Source organism: Crinia signifera, chromosome 2 (assembly GCF_055691185.1).
Source record: "Crinia signifera chromosome 2, ASM5569118v1, whole genome shotgun sequence".
NCBI lineage: Eukaryota > Metazoa > Chordata > Amphibia > Anura > Myobatrachidae > Crinia > Crinia signifera.
The window spans coordinates 185,050,654-185,070,120 of record NC_139218.1 but is presented as its reverse complement, the minus strand read 5'-3'; the positions used below and the strand labels follow the sequence as shown (position 1 = coordinate 185,070,120).

At 46.3% G+C, this 19,467-nt stretch overlaps 1 long non-coding RNA gene across 1 annotated transcript; it reads right to left on the bottom strand.

The window, feature by feature from the left end:
- Positions 1-17,159: 17,159 nt before the first annotated feature.
- On the bottom strand, positions 17,160-18,897 carry LOC146058467 (uncharacterized). Its single transcript, XR_014469861.1, has 2 exons — positions 18,328-18,897; positions 17,160-17,269 (listed from the first exon to the last, which is right to left on the bottom strand). It is a non-coding gene; the product is annotated as an uncharacterized LOC146058467 (long non-coding RNA).
- Between the last annotated feature and the right edge of the window lie 570 nt (positions 18,898-19,467).

Below are 19,467 nucleotides of genomic sequence, written 5' to 3'. Positions count from 1 at the left end.
ACAAAGCCAGAAGATTATTCGCTGAACCGGTGACAGTGAGAGAGGAAACTGGCACTCCAGAGCGTCTAACTATTGTAATGCAGTGTGACAGTGGGTTTAAAAAGGTCAACAAGGCCATAAAAAAACATTGGCCCATATTAAGAACTGACCCTGCCTTCAGAACCATTTCTAACCATCCCCCCCTGATCGGGGCTAAAAGAGGGAAGAATCTTAAGGATGTGTTATTTCGTCCAGATATGAGGCTTTCGGTTGGAGAAGGTGGTTGGCTGCATAAGAAGATGGGTTGCTTTAAGTGTCCACAGTGCACGACCTGCCGGGCGATGCTGACGTGAGGATCTTTCTGCCACCCGCACTCTGGACGTAAAATCATGCTACAGCACCATCTGGTTTGCACCATGGACCATGTGATATACATCTTGAAATGCCCGTGTGGGCTAGCCTACATAGGCAAGACGATAAGAACGTTTCGAGAACTAATGAATCAGCACAGGTCCTCAATACGGTTGGCATATGCAACTTCGGCCACCGACAAACCTGTTGCAGCGCATTTCCTGAAAATGAAGCACCAGATTTCCTTTATGACGTACATGATCATCGACTGGGTCCCCCCATTGAGGAGAGGGGGTGACCGGGGACTGATACTATTAAGGAAAGAGGCTAAATGGATACAGAGACTCGATACAATCTCGCCAAGGGGACTGAACGAGTACAATTCGCTGAGTGTGTTCCTCTAAAAAATCAAAAAATCTTACTATCTTGTCTTTAGGTGTACCCCAAATCCATGAGTAACATGGTAGTGGCTACGCTTGATGACAATAGTGATTGCAGTAATATTAGTAGCGCCTGGTTGTGATCTTTTTATATAAAAAAATATTTAAGAAAAATAACAAAAAAATGTAACTGTTTTTAACTTTTAGTGGTGACATAAGGGTATGTCACTTTAATTGTTTATGTGGTGGTATGTCACTTTAAATTGTTTAATGTGATGGACGCCTGGTATTCCCTCAGACACCTATGTACTTTTTTGATATCATTGTTGTTTTTTGTATGCACCTCATATCTGGTCTATTCAGCGCTACATGCATCTTTTTTCAAGCGCTATATGTACACTTTTACTGGTAAGCAGCGGTGGACAGCAGCGCATGTAAATTAGCATTACACGGGAGCTTCCTGCTATTGGAAAGCACAGTGAGGCTTGACACGCAAGCCTCCTGGAGGTGGAGCGCATAGTCATTGCGCGCGACTTACAGAATGTGAATGACACGCAGGCTGGGTGGACAGCAGCGCATGTAAATTAGTTTGACAGGCACTCGGGGAGCTTCCTGCTATTGGAAAGCACAGTGAGGCTTGACACGCAAGCCTCCTGGAGGTGGAGCGCATAGTCATTGCGCGCGACTTACAGAATGTGAATGACACGCAGGCTGGGTGGACAGCAGCGCATGTAAATTAGTTTGACAGGCACTCGGGGAGCTTCCTGCTATTGGAAAGCACAGTGAGGCTTGACACGCAAGCCTCCTGGAGGTGGAGCGCATAGTCATTTCGCGCGACATACAGAATGTGAATGACACGCAGGCTTGATATGAGAGTGTCATTTCCTGTCCTTGGAACGCAGCGAGGCGGTGACACGCACGCTGGCAGGACATCCTGTCCTGTGTTTTGCGATGTACTGAGTGTATTTGTGGATACAGCGCTGTAGGTAAGAATTGCAGTCTGCTTATGATATTTTGATGTTTTTTCGCTCTGGTTACTGGAGGCAATGTTAGCTGATGTATGCATGTGCATCTAGATGTACCAGGTGTGATGTGTTAGTAGATTGTCTGAATATGGAATTAGGGGGTGTGTCTTTGGGCATATAAGGCGTCCATTATTTTATGGTAGTTGCACACTGAGGAGGGCAGGAGAGGCAGGTCTTGAAAAAGGTCTCGCCAGTAGACCGAAACGTCGACCATAACCCACTGTCATGTGAACTTTTGTGGTATGTATTAAATACCTTCTTGCAAAACTGAGAAGACCGGTGAGTGCATCTTACTTTACACTAAGGACTGTGTTTGCTGGAATATCTGCTGGTATTCCCTCTGGATTTGGACACCCCGGCAGTTTATATTGTGGAGGAGTAGTGCTGTCCTATTTGGATGAATTATATATATATATATATATATATATATACACAATCACAGGGGGCCCAGCACTCACTACAACAAACTAACTCACCTTAACATTCAAATAATCAATTAAATAAATAATGGGGTTTTAGTTCATGAATTGATCAATGCATTTAAGCTTGCAGCCCATCGCCAAGGGACCCCATTTCACTGCAAGTCCTACACTAACAACTGTTTTTTATGGGAACCTGGCCACTGCTTACACATCATAGCTAAAATGAACATGTGTTTTTTTTTCTGGGTTAGAGTGTGTGGTCACAGGCCACTGCACCCCATCCTGGGAAGTGGGTGCTGTTTGCACCTCATTCTTAGGAATGGTGATTGTGTTGGTACTTCTGTATCTATATATATATATATATATATATATATATATATATATGTGTATGTATATATATATATATATATATATATATATATATATATATATATATATATATATATATATATATATATATATGGTCGGAGCACAGGTGGGTGGTGCGGGGAGCTGGCATCCCATCCCCACCACAGAGAGAGAAGAAAACACTGTTGTTTGCGCTCTATTGGTCAGCTGCACTTTACAAAACCTCCCTGTTAGCAGAGGATAGAGTGGGAAAGAGATGGTAGGAAAATTTAAAGTGCGCTACTCTCACCTTAATGTACAATTGTTTTTATATAAATACAACTGTTGATAAAAAAACTATTTATTATTTAAAATAATTCAAAATTCAGTATCTCAGACATGGTGATTTTCAATCCGTTTCATAAAAACATGGGAACCGACCCAACGCGTTTTGTCACCAAAGTGACTTCATCAGTGGTAATGGCTCCAACACCTTTAATTCGCACGGCGTGGGATTGGACCTTTATTGGCACCTCAATGTTCAAACATATGTCACATGAACAGAGTTTCTATAAAACAAACGTCAATGTTGTATGATGTCAATTGCACACAAATGGTGTGTTGTATGGTGTCAAATTACACCTCTATGAAATTCGCTCCTCAGTCTCCAGTGTATGAATACAGCTGTACTGTTGTACTGTGGCACCATCCTCACGTACACTATACTGGGCACTCTGGCTTCCCTGACCCTCACGCAAAGCCACGCAGACACCAACACCTGACAGGACGCGCTGATAATGGACACAGCGCGCGGGGGAGATGGCAAGGCTCTATGCCCCTGCATCTAGATGATCCCACTCACTAGCCGCAGTCTGGTGTTTGTAATTGCTGTGAGCAGGCAGCTCCAGCGGCTCTGGTGGTTCCTGAGGATGGAGGGCATCTGGCTTCAATTTCAAGTGTGATTGCTGGCTTACAAAAGCAGGTACCAGAGGAGTGTGCTGCAGGACCGCCTCTACGCATTTCTCCGCTCTCAAACGTGGCAGATTTCTGAGGAAATTGCTATATACTTGTTATTTGAAGCGCTATCTAAATTTAATTACATTTGTGTGCTTTAGATTAGTCACCAATAGCCTTACTGGGAGCTGCTAGAAGTGGACAGTGTGTGTGCTTTTTATAATACAGTAATACCTGTGTGAATATTTACTTTGACATTTTTTCTTTATATATATTTTTTATTATTTTTTAATATTATTATTTTTTATTTTTTTTATTATTTTATTTTATTTAAAATATTAGTTTTCGTATTATTTGTTCTTTGTGCCTTATAATATAATTCCTTTAATCTAGTTTGTAGAGCAGTCTGGAGTAACTTTTGCGTAATCCATAAAGTGACAATGAGCCTAATTCAGAGTGATTGAAATGGCTTGTGTTGCAGCGATTTCGCTCACAGCATTAGGTTAACAGATGCCAATGACTCAGCCTTGTGTACAGGAATATACAATGCAGCATCTCACATATGCCGCTTATATACAAAACATCAATCACACATCAGACCAAGTCAATGTTGTCTCAGGCCGAGTATTTCACTAGAAAATCCTGGTCCTCTCCTGCTGGGAAAATCTTAAGCGCACCGATACAACAGACTCAACAAGCCGGCATTATCTAGCCACCCCCTTTTATTTCCGCCAAGTGTGACTGACGCATGCACAGTGGCAAAACAATGCTCTACTTCATACGAAATAGACATTGCTTTCACCTCTGAATACTGTCCTTGAATCTGTTAGAGAATTGGGGTACGCAGAGTGTGATATATTAAAGCACAAACTTAAACAGATTGCATTTGCAAACAGGACAGCAGCACAAAAAACAAGCATGTTTAAAACACTTACTCTGAACTAAGTCATCCTACATGAAAATTAAATTTGATGGTTTCTTAAGTTTGCAGAATTTTTATGATGCAAATTGGCGTCAGGAGCAAGGTCATACCGTCCGCCAGAGGCCACACCCACATACACCGCCCCTTTTTGGACACAGACAGAGCAGGTCCCATTTCCCGATGGGAGATATTCTCAGCAAAATGTCTGTTAAGTTTTACCACTCCAGGCCAATACTTTCTGGAATGGTAAAAGTGGTTCTTATTCCTAAGGGTATTATTCATGTTTGTATGCAGTTGAGTAAATATCAGCAGACCATTTTCAGGCACTTTTCTGCTGATTAGAGGATAGAATGCAGCATCTTCCGACCAATTATCTTCAGTACGCAGGTACAACCCATTCTGCAGATTCTACATGTGCAAAAACATGGCATGTTATTCAGACTTGTACACTAACCTGATAGTCTTTGTACAAGTATGATGGTAGGGTCCCTGCCAATGTGCAAAATGGATGCTACATCCTCCCATGCAGTGCCTTCTAAGCCCCAGAAATGATTGATAGGCTCATAGCATTTGGGGGTGAGGAATTGGTGGTGACCAGGTTCTTTCATCAAAATGGAGGTGTATTGTCTCTGTTTTGGGTGCATGCGGAAGTCAGTGTCCACGTCTGGTGATCAGAGGCGTAGGGAGGGCGGAGCCGACGTAGCACAAGCTCCGGGCGCTGAGATATCAAAGGGCACTGGAGCCATGCAGCCCGCTCCATCTCCCGTCCCACTCCCTGCTATGCCCGGCTGAGTTCAGCTGCCGCCCTGTCCGCAACTATTAAATCTCCCGCTGGACCTCTAGTCAATAGGAGCTTGAGGTCCAGCAGCCAATCAGAAAGAAGCATTGATGGATGCTGTACCGCAAGCACCTATTGGCTAGCGGTCCATCAGGAGACTTAATTGAAAATAGCTGCGGACAGGGGTAGCTCAGCCAGGTAGAGCAGGGAGCGGGCGGAGCAGGAGGGGGTCCCCCTTGGCAACAAGCAAATCAAGTCCCCCTTGGCAATGAGCAAATTTAGTCCCCTTGGCAACGAGCAAATTTAGTCCCCCTTGGCAACGAGCAATTTTAGTCCCCTTTGGCAATGAGCAATTTTAGTTCCCCTTGGCAACGAGCAAATTTAGTCCCCCTTGGCAATGAGCAAATTTAGTCCCCCTTTGCAACAAGCAATTTTAGTTCCCCTTGGCAATGAGCATTTTTAGTTCCCCTTGGCATTGAGCAATTTTAGTCCCCCTTGGCAACAAGCTATATCAGTCCCCCCTGGCAATGAGCATGAAGCCCCTGGCATCGAGCATGAAGTTCCTAGCAATGAGCATGCAGGTAAGTGGCACTTATGTGTCAGATGTGTAATGGGCATTACGGTTTATTATATAGTATGTAATATGTATTACAGTTTGTTATATAGTATACAATGGGCATTACGGTTTGTAATATATTATGTAATGGGCATCATGTGTGACCTTATGCGTAATTGGCATTATGTCATGTGGATTTATGTGTAATGGGCATTACGGTTTGTTACTGTATTTAGTATGTAATGGGCATTATGGTTTGTTATATAGTATGTAATGGGCATCATGTGTGACCTTATGTGTAATTGACATTACGGCATGTTTCTTTAGGTGTGCTGGGTATTACAAAGTTTGCTAAAATGTGCAATGGGCATTGCGGTGTGTGGTATAATGTTAGGCCTCCCCCTCTTTACTGCGCAAGAGCTCTGTCTACTACAAATCGGGGGGACTGGGCGAAACATGCCCTTGCTCAGGGCACCGTGGCACCTAGCTACACCACTGCTGGTGATGCAGAATCACTGACCTCCTCTGCAAACCAGAAGTAGAGAAATTAATAGTCTGAAGGTTACTCAGATGACTGATGGTCATGGAAAGTGTTCTGATCATGGAAGCAGGCAGGATGCATCTACTTACAACAGACACCTAATACAGCATTAGCATATTAGCAGTGGAGTAATGCACAGCAGCTTTCCTGTTAATATGCAATATCTTACAAATCAGTCCCTGAGTCGCCCACACACCAACCCTTAGCCCTGATGTTTCACGTTGTTGCTTACAGGCTGTGTATGTGTAGGCAATTGAGATTGCAATGGCTTTGATAGGCATTTCTGTATAGAAAATCAATATTTCACTACAATGAGTATGCCCTGTGCCCCATATCCTGTGTGAACTATCATGGCTTTGTCTCTATTGGGAGGTGTGCCCAGAGCCTGTTTATCCACTTAGGCGTTGCCACAAATGTCCGGTTTCATCTTAAAGTTTAACAACTCAGGATTTCCCTGCTAACCTCTGATAACCTGCTTAACCTGTTTTTATAGCTTTCTTAAGGTGCCCACACACTAGAAAGATCTGCGATCGTAAGATGTGCGCATAAATTAGCCTTAAAATCTTTTTTCCGTCCTGGACAAAAGATTTCAGGCAAGCGCACATCTTTACCAAAGATTTTTCTTAAGATCCCGTGTGCGTTCCTATGGATCTTTTGTTAAATCTTCTGATCTTTTGTGCAGCACGTAAGATCAGAAGATTCAGCTAAAGATCCACGGTAGCGCGCATTGGACCAAAATCGGCCGATTTTTGACCGATTATCGGTAAACATCTGACGATATATCAGCCGATTTATCGGAGGTCGACCAATCGGCCCAAAAATCGTTCTAGTGTGTGGGCACCTTTAGAGAGTTGTGCTTGTCAAGGCATATTCTCTTGACTAGATTATTATAGCGTAGTTTTAGACAAATATTCATTCATACCCCACTCTCCACTAAGATACCATATAAAAATCCCAAAATGTCAAAAAACAAAGAGATCAGGTGGTGGTAGTGATAAATGTGACTAGTCCCTCGATTCTTGCAGATTCATCCATATATCCATCAGATGGCATAGTATTAGGACCAGGGTTGCCAACCCTCCAGGAATGGCCGGGAGGGTCCCGGAAATCGTGTCCCCCTCCTGGAAAGGGGGCGACCCTCCCGGAAAGCTGTCTGACTCCCAGGAACCTGCCCCCACAACAGGGGGTCCGTGGGCCAAATGATGTGAATCGCATCATTTTAGCGCCGCCCACCGCAGTGTAATGCCTGAAATGCCAGCATTACACGGTGGGGGCATGGCTAAATGCCGCTGCCGCTTTGGACACACCCACAAGGCAGTCTGTCTCTGTCCCCACTAGGCCCCTTTTCCACTCTCAGCAGCGGCCCCGCCCCCTGCCTCACTGAGTTGGCTGCAGGGGCAGGCTGGGCAGGGGGGCAGGGTGCCATGTGCCCTCCGGGCTGCTCAATCAATTTGTGTGCAAGCCGCCTTTGTTCTTAGGCTGCTGCTGCAGCCACGACTGACCAGTCACCGACTGGTCTCCAGAAACATGGCTGCCGGCCTCCTGCACTGAGGACATGTCTAATGCAGGAGGCCGGCAGCAATGTTTTTGGAGATGAAGAAATACAGTAAACTGTATAGAGCGCTTAATCAGGGCTGTTTTACCCAATGTGAGCTGCTGCAAGAAGGGCTAGTCAAACCCTTTAAAATATAAAACAAAGAAAGAGAGATTGCAGCGCTCTTTTAATGATACAATATAATATTGTTACAAAACAATTTTATTACTAAAACACATAAAAGATAAAATATATATATATATATATATATATATATATATATATATATATATATATATATATATATATATGGTGTGGCAAATTGTAAAAACCAATTCAATATGTGGGGACCTGTCAACAGAGAATAAAGGGATGGTATAACCTGCTCTGGTCACTTGTATAGTCCCGGCACTGGTATTAGAAGGAGGAGGGTGAAGTCCAATGATTTGTAATCGGAGCAGTATTGTGGAGGTGTTCCAGTCCTTTTTGGGGGGCTGTAGATTTGGGGGATCCTCTCTAGAACACTGTTGTGCTTGTTGGTGGTACTCCAAATCGGTGATTCTCCTTATTGCCAGGGCCGTTTCTAGCCAATTTAGCTCACAGGGCGAGGAAATAAAAATGCGCCCCCCCCCCCCCCCCCCCCCCCCCTCTGGTCCAAATACACAATATGGGATTGAAGAAAATAGGGGGCGTGGCTTAATTTTAAAAGGGGTGTGGCTTAATATAAGAGCGTGGTCTCGCAGGAAAACAATTACCTTACATCACGCTTTTGCATCCTGCATGACCAGACATTGGTTACCGCAGGAATTGTCATTGTCCTCCCGCACTTAAGTTGGCCGGCTGAAGGCCACACAGTGACCTAGTACGCCTCACAGATCAAGGCCAAACAATGACAGGCTACTTAAATCATTATACACTATTTATCCGTGATGACAATTACACATTACGCCGCACACCGTGATGACAATTACATATTACGCCGCACACCGTGATGACAATTACACATTATGTCGCACACCGTGATGCCCATTAGACCCCACACTGTGATGGCAATTACACAATATTCCCCACACCGTAATGCCCATTACACATTATGCCCCACGTGCCGCTGACGCACAACTGATGCCGTTTAATAATATGCCCCCACAGTGCCAGATATGCCCCCACAGTGCCACAAATATATGCCCCCACAGTGCCACAAATATATGCCCCCACAGTGCCACATTTATATGCCCCCACAGTGCCACAGATATATGCCCCCACAGTGCCAAATATGCCCCCACAGTGCCACAGATATATGCCCCCACAGTGCCAGATATGCCCCCACAGTGCCACAGATATATGCCCCCACAGTGCCAGATATGCCCCCACAGCACCACACATGGCCCCACAGTGCCAGATATGCCCCCACAGTGCCACAGATATATGCCCCCACAGTGCCACAGATATATGCCCCCACAGTGCCACAGATATATGCCCCCACAGTGCCAGATATGCCCCCACAGCACCACACATGGCCCCACAGTGCCAGATATGCCCCCACAGTGCCACACTTATGCCCCCACAGTGCCACAGATATATGCCCCCACAGTGCCACAGATATATGCCCCCACAGTGCCACAGATATATGCCCCCACAGCGCCACACATGGCCCCACAGTGCCACACTTATGCCCCCACAGTGCCACACTTATGCCCCCACAGTGCCACAGATATATGCCCCCACAGATATGTGTCGCTGCACCTACTTAGGCTGGGCGCCCACTTTTCCTGATCAGGAGGTTAGGATCCAGATGGGCTGCTAACACAGCAGGGGGATGGGCACATGTGGGGAGCACACTGGGTGCTGGGGAAAAGTATAGCCCCACCGGTACCTGGGGTGCTGTGGGGTGCCAGGTAGGGTCCATTTCGTCAGTGGCAGGGAGTGTATCTGGGGTGGCAAATACAGGAGATACCTGGCGTCTGGATCAAGTTGCGGGCTCCTGCCCGTCACTCAGTCGCACCGCTCCACTCCCGCTGTGTCTCGCGCTGCTCCCTCACCGCCGGCTCCTTGTAGCCCTAGGCTGCCTGTCTTCTGCGCCGGACGGTCACTCCAGGCCCCCCCGCCGGCGGCTTCTATAGTTGCGCTGTCGTCCGATGACAACGTCAGCTGTGTTGCTCGGCGGTGGTCAGGCTCCGCCCTGGACGCGCTCCACGCTCCTTCTCCTCACCACGCTGCTTCACTGTGCTCCTCCCGCGTCACGGATTACGCGTGCCCCAGTCTGACTCTGCACCTCTCGGGAGTCGGCCTCTGACCTCCCCTTACTTCCTCCCTGCTGCCATACGTCCTCCAGGGCTGTCACTCAGCCTGGGGACGCTTCCTCACGCCCTCAAATGGCATGGGTATTAACCCTGTCCCTGCCAAGAGGATGCGGCTCAGAGTCAGACTGGGGTGCCACACAGGGCGCCCAGGCTGTTACACAGAGGCGGACAAGCCGTGTGGCGCCCCGGGCTGCTGCACGGCTTGTCCGCCTCTAGAAACGGCCCTGCTTATTGCTCTCAGGAGGAGTCACAGTCCTCCTGGACTAGATGGTAAGCAAAGTCCTCTGTAAGGTGCAAAGTGCTGATGGAAATAAATCCAATGCCAGGGGGGTGTTGTGCAGATCCAGATAATTCAGCAGGATAGAAATGGCAAGTCTCTGACAGGTCCCTATGGTGACACCAACGTGTTTCACTGTCACTCCAGGACAGCTTTTTCGGTACTCTTTACCTAGAAGGGCGGCCATCGTGGCCATCTCGGGCATTGAATGCACTAAAAAATCGGGTGCGATGCAACCGACGCGATGCTCGCGATTTCCCATAGGGAACAATGTTAAATGTCTCAATTGACCCGATTTTCCTGTTCAATGGCTCAATTGACCCGATTTTTCCATAGGAAACAATGTTAAATGGGCCACAGAGGCCAAATAGGCACCCTGAAGTGTGAAATGGCCACCCCAATTGTTAACGCCACCCCACGATCAACGTGAACCTGAAGCGTGGCGAGCGCAGCGAGCCCGCGAGGGGCGGCGGTACGCGTCCTACGACCTTTTCATACCCCCACTATCCACGTCGGCGTGGAGTTGAGAATAGAAAGTGTGGCGAGCGCAGTGAGCCACCGAGCCCGAAGCGTGGCGAGCCCAGCGAGGGGATGCGGATACCTTCACAGGTATCCGCGTCCCCTCATGGGCTTCACAGCTGTCCGCGTCCCCTCGCGGGGCTCGCTGTGCTCGCCACGCTTCGGGCTCGGTGGCTCGCTGCGCTCGTCACACTTTCTATTCGCCGACGTGGATAGTGGGGGTATGAAAAGGTCGTAGGACGCGTACCGCCGCCGCTCGCCACGCTTCGGGTTCACGTTGATCGTGGGGTGGCGTTAACAATTGTGGGGGCAATTTCACACTTCAGGGTGCCTATATGGCCTCTGTGGGCCATTTAACATTGTTTCCTATGGAAAAATCGGGTCAATTGAGGCATTGAACAGGAAAATCGGGTCAATTGAGACATTTAACATTGTTACCTATGGGAAATCGCGGGCATCGTGTCGGTCGCATCGCACCCGATTTTTTAGTGCATTCAATGCCCGAGATTCCCGCGATTTTTTACTAACGATGCCCACGATCAAAATCGTGGGCGCCGTTCTAAGTAAAGAGTACCGCTTTTTCAAGTAGCCTGTGGTGTATTATTTTACAGGGAGCAGCCTGTGGTGTCCTGTTATTATAAGACAGGGGGAGCAGCTTGTGGTGTCCTGATATTATACAGGAGGAGCAGCCTCTGGGATCCTATTATTATACAGGGGGAGCAGCCTGTGGTGTCCTATTAATTTTTTTATTAATGCATATTTTTTAAACCAAAAACCTCAATTTAACTATGCAATGTTACTTATGGGCTGGTTCTCTGGACTTGCCCCCCAGGCTAGCTGCCTTCTCCCGGAAAAGGCAGCCAGTAAGTAGGCAAGTATGATTAGGACACAAGAAAATGAGAAATGCTAAACATAATAGTATTACAGTAAATGGGATAAGTGAAGTCATTCCTTGCTTATGTTGGAGTAGGCACACCTGTGTACTTGTTGGGTGGAGCGGTGCAAAAAGTTAATTTAATTTTGAACTGATAGAGTATAATTGAATTGCATAAGGAAAAGAAAGGGCATATTTCATTAATAATCCTGATTTTGATTGGACAGTCCCCATTTCAGAAGACTATCCTGTTCAGTTAGTAGGATGTTCATCCCCATTTGCAAGATTATTAGTGTTTTTTTCCCCTGGAAATGCCTGTTGTGGGCTAAAAACAAGGATCAGAGGCATGGCCATGTGAACTGTTGCACATACATGCCACCAATGTCCCAAGATGGACATTGTGGAGTTGCTCGATACATAGTAAAGTGAAGTTGCTTTTAAATAGCTCCCCTTATAATTACTCTGCCTATTGCTTCTACCCAAGTCATTGTTCTTATCATCTTCTTTATAGATTACCTCAAAATCCTTATAAATACCTTTTAATATAATAAAACCCCTCTTAATAATCATGAATTTTCCAATCCAATGGTTTCCAAACATTCTTTAAATCAGGGCGCTCTCAAGTATCAGCATTTTTTTCACAGCCTCCTTTGGATAAAATAAAGTATTTATAAGTTTGGAAAGCAGTATCAAAATATAGTACATTGTGCCTACCTACCATGTGGTGCTTTACAGAGTTGAGCTTTAAATTGTCTACATGTTTTAAGATTGGCAGCCGCCAGTAATGGTTTCGCCTATCTCGGTACTTGTTTCCTAGCACGGCGCCCATTGCATTGTATACCATAAGACTAAATGCGATGTAGTACAATAAAAAATTGTATGGCATTGTATGCCATACAATGGCATACAATGCAATGGTATACAATTTTTTATTGTACGACCACCCAGATGGGTCCTTACAATGTTAAATGCCCCCCACTATCAACGCCAACCCGAAGCGTGGCGAGTGCAGCGAGCCCGTGAGGGGCGGCGGTACGCGTCGTCCGACCTTTTCATACCCCCACTAGCCATGTCGGCATGGAGTCGATTTTATATAGTGTGGCGAGCGCAGCAAGCCCCGCGAGGGGACGCGGAATACATGTAAAATAATACACATCCCCTTGCAGGGCACGCTGCGCTCGCCACGCTTCGGGCTTGGTGGCTCGCTTCGCTCGCCACACTATATATAATCAACTTCATGCCGATATGGATAGTGGGGGTATGAAAAGGTCGAAGGACGCGCACCGCCGCCCCTCGCGGGCTCGCTGAGCTCACCACGCTTCGGGTTCGCGTTCATAGTGGGGGTGGCGTGGGGGGTGCATTTAACATTCTAAGCACCCATTAGGGTGCTTATACAATAAAAAATCATATCGCATTGCATGCATCGTATGTGGCTATATGGCATGCAATGCGATGGCATAAGGTGCCATAAGATGAAAAAATTGGGCGCCGTGCTAGGAAACAAGTACCCCTATCTCTTTGTCCATAAATAATTTGATTTGGTCCTGGACCACCAACCTGAGGCACCCCTGCAAGACCCTTGTGGAAATCCAGTTTGCCTAAGCACACAGTTTGGGCAGCACTGTCCTGATCTATCAAGTTATTAACAAATTATCTGAACTAAAATAAATTGTATTTGTTTTTATTTAAATCAGTAAAAAATATATTTTTCGAAAACATTTTTAATTATTTTAGTAAAAAAAATTGCCCTAGAGCACCCATCTAGTGCCTATAGACCCCCAATAATATTAACCCTCCAATCTACAATGGAACTATTCCCATTGGCATCACCTTCCACCTCCCCATTTATAACAGATGTCCCAGAGGGGCATAACCCCCCATTCCCATATTCATAAATCCCAACTGAAGAATCCCCTCCCCCAATCCCCTTGTTGCCAGATCCCCACTGGCTGATTACACCCCCCCCCCCCCCACCCCACCACCCTCAGCAAATACCAAAGTCCATTAAATTACCCATCTCCAACCAATGGCAATGATGTGATATACCCACTTCCTTTTGAAGTCTATGGACCAGGCAATCTAGAGGAGTGGGAGAGGGGACTGAGGGGCTGTAGGTCTGAGTGAAGAGGGCAAGTGACATCTTCAATGAAGTGGTGCTGAGAGACAGGGCCATCTACTCAGCCATTAAGCTGAGTAGAGTGATGTGGACTGCTGTTGAGTTCTGCCAGTGTGGGAAAGACAGTGTATAGACTGTGTAGCAGCAAGAAGATCCATGAAAGCTGAGAGTTATTTTCATAAGACGGTCTCTTTGTATTTGTTCTTATTGGCTAATCTTTATCAATTAACAGGAAATGTGATTCTCACAAATGCATGACATTACATTAGAAACCAGGTTAAATGAACATGTTATTATGAGGATTATACTGTGCCCAGAACTGTCTAGACTATTGCGTATGTAGCATTTAGATTCTCATGCTCAGCAAGTATCCCTTTAAATTATAATAAAATCTTTGCATGTACTGTATGTGTGGCACCCTGCAGCGGGTCCCCCTTAGCAGGACATATAAAACTAGCCCCACTGCAGAGAGGGGGTTAATTACCCTCTCCATCACTGCGGGCGCCAAGGTACAGGAGGCGGGACTTACCAAAGGTGATGGACTGAAGGAGCCTGGCGGGGGTTGGAGGTCCCGGAGGAGAGGCCAGAAGCTGCGGGGGTCAGAGGTCCCGGAGGAGCGTGCAGGAGAGACGGCACGAGGAGAGAGTAGCAGCGTGCCCTGTGAAGAGCGCAGGAGACCCGGCGGCTGGAGAGGGTTGGTCGTGGCTGCAGCACCAGGGGCAGAGCAGTCCCGGCACCCGACTGCATCGCACAGCAGTGAGGGAGGTCCCGGTACCCCACAGCCAGCAGCAGCAGTGCAGCCCGATGGTTCGACCCCGGCAGGAGTAGTCTCCGTGGAAAAGGAGCTCCCCACCCTTGAAGAAACCCAGCAAAAGTGTGAGTCTGGCCCTGGTGGCCATAAACTGGTTGTACAGTGTTCCTCAGAGTTAGGGCAATACAGGGGACCTGGCCAGTTGTAGGGCCTATTGGGCAGCCAGAATCCGGCCTAAATGGCTGTATGGGAATAGCCACATTACCTGCAAACAAAGAGCCAGTGCCCAGGGCTCATTGTTCCGGTTCCAAGGGCAGACCCCTTGCCAGACCCAGGACAGATCGGAATACTTCAGCCTTAGCCCCTGAGAGGGAAATCCCTAAGGCAGATAGTCCCGCTCATCGCCACCCAGGCTACTTATCCGTAAGAAGGCCTACCTGAATCGAGACCCAGGCTACTGATCCGTAGGAAGGCCGGGCCAAAGAAGAATTCCCTAGGCTACTTATCCGTAGGAAGGCCTACCTGAATTGAGACCCAGGCTACTGATCCGTAGGAAGGCCAGGATGCCCCATAGGGACACCTTCCACAGAAACTGTACTTTTGTTCCTGTGCACAGGTCCTGGACAACAATTGGGTACCGGTACCAGTTAGTCTCAAGTTAAAGTATAGCGAAATGGGTCAGGTTTGTATCTCTATACAGTTACATCGTCCATGTGGCTATAAGCCTAGAAGCAAATTCTGATATAATTATTTTGACTTTTCATGTTTTCTTGAAACATATTAGAATCTCTAGTGTGAGAATCACACGTTCAATGCAATCCTGCCTTTCGCTTAAGATTTATCTGATTCTACAATTAACAACTTACTAGAAAAAGCTTTTACGGCCATCTAGTTTAGAAAGTTCCCACTGTGTCTGTGAGGGATAATGACCTATATTTACACATTGTACTATGGACATTATTCTGGTTCATTTGCTCGGACACGAATTTGCACAGGGACCTATGTTTCATTTATATACGTTGGGTGTGTGCGAACATGGCGAGAAGTCTGTTCGCCGAGTGCACGCTCCCAGGCTTACGAGCAGGGGGGAGTGGGGTGCTGGGCTGGGGCATTAGCATAGGTGTACACCCTGCGTTTCATGGGCATTCCGATTAAAATGCTGGGCGTACATAGCTGGATGTCAGCTGCCCACCCAATTCCCTGAATTTCTTCGCTCCTATGTACCACTAGACCACCCTTACATATGTGAGCGCTCCTATGTACCACTAGACCACCCTTACATATGTGAGCGCTCCTATGTACCACTAGACCACCCTTACATATGTGAGCGCTCCTATGTACCACTAGACCACCCTTACATATGTGAGCGCTCCTATGTACCACTAGACAACCTTACATATGTGAGCGCCATGCGACCATCGAAAGATGGGGAGGTTCCCTCCGGCATGTGAATGGATGTTCATGTAAAACATGAACATGTAAATCCATTCCCAAGCCTTGCAAACTAATTTGACATGGGAATGGGTGGTGCGGGCTAACCATTCGCAAGGTGGGGTTTGGTTCGTTTGCAAGGGTGCATGCATGCATCCGAGCGAATGAACCAGAATAAGGCCCTATGTGGTATTTATTACTCAGCATTGCTCAGACTTAATAAAAAGTATATGTTTCCCAAAGCTGGTCTGTAAAAGTGTAATTACTCCAAATCTATGTTGTCGGTGTCTGTTATAATTGTCTCTGGCAAACGCATAACTTTTAATGTTTCAGTCATGAAAGTTCAGAGCGAGACATTAAAAACATGTAATTCATGTTAAAGGGAACCATAAATGTACATGATACTGAAATAAATAGATCTATGCATCATATGAAAAAAGGTCTAGTCCCTGGCATGATGAAAACAGGAGGCGAATGCATGAGCAGACAGTAGGGTCTAATTTAGAGGTGGACATAGAGCATAATTCAGACCTTATTGCAGGGCACATTGGCCTTATTCTGATCGGTGCGTACTTTCCCGAATTCCTACGGTGCTGTCCGCACGCAACGCTGTGCGGTGGCGTGCGGACATCGTCCGTAGAAATGCACACGACATACAAACCTTGCGTGTGCGGTGGACACGCACAGATTCTGCACGGTCTTACCGCATAAGCACGGTCTTACCGCGTAAGAACGGACGGAAAGCTGGCCGTACGCACCGATGCGGAGTATTTACGCTCAATACAACACTTTTTTACTGAGTACACACAGCGATCACATGACCCACTTAGGCAATTAGGCAACCTCATTAAAAAGGGATTGTTATCTATTTGAATCAATTAAATCCTAATCTATACTGAACCACATTCCTAGTACATTAATTACACACATTAACCCTTACAGCATGTGACCCTAACATACATCTACAGTATATACACTATTTACATTTTGCTTATTTAAAAGATTTTAAACAAGTTACACATATACTTTCCCATTTTAAATAAACACACAGACAACTTCGAACTGTAATTAACAATTTATTTACATAACAATTTTTTTTTTAAACTGCAAAAAAATAAACCATTAGAACTCCCCCTCAACTAGCTGGTCGATTTCAATAAGCACCTGCCGCAAGTGGCCTCTTATCCGTAAGAGGGCCCCACGGAGACCCTCTTGTGCTTGTGCTGGCTCATCTGTGGACCAAATCAAAATCGAAAAATTAATAATGATATTCAGGCATACATTTAACATAGTCATACCTAAATTTTAAACATGCACCGTGACAGGTGTGTGTGTATATATATATATATATATATATATATATTTATATATATATATATATATATATATATATATAGACACATATATAACTATATATATGACACATACAGCTATACATACATGCATACATACTACATGGAAAGCCTGTTTTTTCCCCTCTACCCTTTACTCTGTAGAACACCTCACAGTCATAGTGCTCCTTCTCAATCCAAACCCACCCATGACTAAGCTCTGAGAAGCATGTCACGCGCTGCACCAATCCCAATTCTGCAAAAAAAGTTCAGTGTCTGTTATATGATGGAGCGTGGCAGGGGAGTTACTCAACTCTCAGGAATGCTCAGTACATTTGTGCAATCAAGCATGGCTTGGCTGCTGATCGTCTGCTCCAGAAATCATTGTCATAATGCCAGTTAGGGGAAGCTGCAGCACTAACCCACTCCCATGCACAAAATCATTACTAAGACAAAATCAACACACAATTATGTTGCCAAACATACATGCAGACCGCAGGGGGTGGTTAGCTACAGGAGGGCCCAGGGGCACTGACCACTTGTTACTCCAGTCTAAGCCACGCCTGTCCATACTCTATTTATGCCATACTGAATCTAGTTTACAAAGATCAATCACCAGTAAACTCTACTCACCTATATGAGGCTACAGATTGTATGCTTGCAGCAGGGACATGTAACCCTTACATGAGCAAGTCATCCCTTTCTTCCAGGATACAGATTAACTACACAGGTTCAGTGGCACTTAAAATCGACATGAAAGCCATCCTCACAACCTGTGTCATTAATATGTGTCCAGGATGAAAGGGATGGTTTGGCCACCCTATCTAACCCCAAAGTGTGTCTGTTGCTACCCAGTTTGTTTTATCACTTTATAGTATTGAAAAAAACAATTGAATCACCAGTGCTACATAGCAAATAGTAGATGACAAAAGGATAAATTAGTCCTTATGTATACATACCAATTTCGGCCGCCTGGACGACCTCACAGGCCTCAACCTCCTCCTCTTCCTCATCCTCAGGGGCCTCCACTGGTGGCACCTCCTCCTCTGTTTGGACCTCCTCCTCTGGTGGCAGCGCCTCCACAGCCCACCCCTCCTCCTCCTCCACTTCTTCGGGCACCTCCTCCGCCATCCCTTCCTGAGGAAGCACCTCCTCTGCCCTTGGTTGGGCAAGCTCCTCCTGGCCCACCTCTGCCTCCTCCCGGGCCTGTCTTGCTCGATCACGTGCTGTGTTTGGGAAAATTCAAAAAAGTGCCAATTAGTGGTCATTTGTATTAAGCCTTATCAAGCTATAAATGCAAAGGTTATAAGTACAGATAATTGTACAGGCAAACAGCTCCTTAGTGGCCTTTACAAAACACAGCCTGTAACATGGCAGGTATGCTGTGACATTTGGGCCATTGTAAGCATCACAAGCATTAATCCTCCCCAATAACATATTTTATGACCATTACAGGGTGTCAAACAGGAAGTAGCACACATATAGTGTATGCCATGTTTAACTCATGATCAGGCTGGTGACCTTAGTGGCTTAAATAATGTCAGGTAAGCAATCAGGTACAAATGGACATTTAATGTAGAAACACTCACATCTAGCAATACTGCCCCTGATTTGCTGGAGCACATCCGGCTGCCGACGCCTCAGGTCAGACCACCGCCGCTCCAGCTGAGCGATGGTCAGCCGCACCTGTGTGCGGGCGAATATGCGCCGGCGGGCCACCGCATACGCATTCCGCTTCTGTCGGTTGGTGATGAATGGGCCCGCCCGCCCCAGCCTGGTCTCCATAACGGAGACCAGTGTCCTGAGCTCCGCAGCTGAAAAGGGTGCTGCTCTTCCATATGCCACCATCTTAGCAATGGCACAAATCAAGCAATCATGTGCTGTCATTGGTTGATCAGAGTGATATTTGGTATTAACTTTATTGTTCATTTTTACACTAACAGCGTGTATGCGCCCGAACAGACGGCTAACCCATTGCATCGCACACCCACACTTGCTGTACCTTTGCATAGTTTAGCAGACCATCCTAAACAGACAGTGTAAAATAAGATAGGAACCCATTATATATAATCTATAACAATCACCAAACATGGGTATAA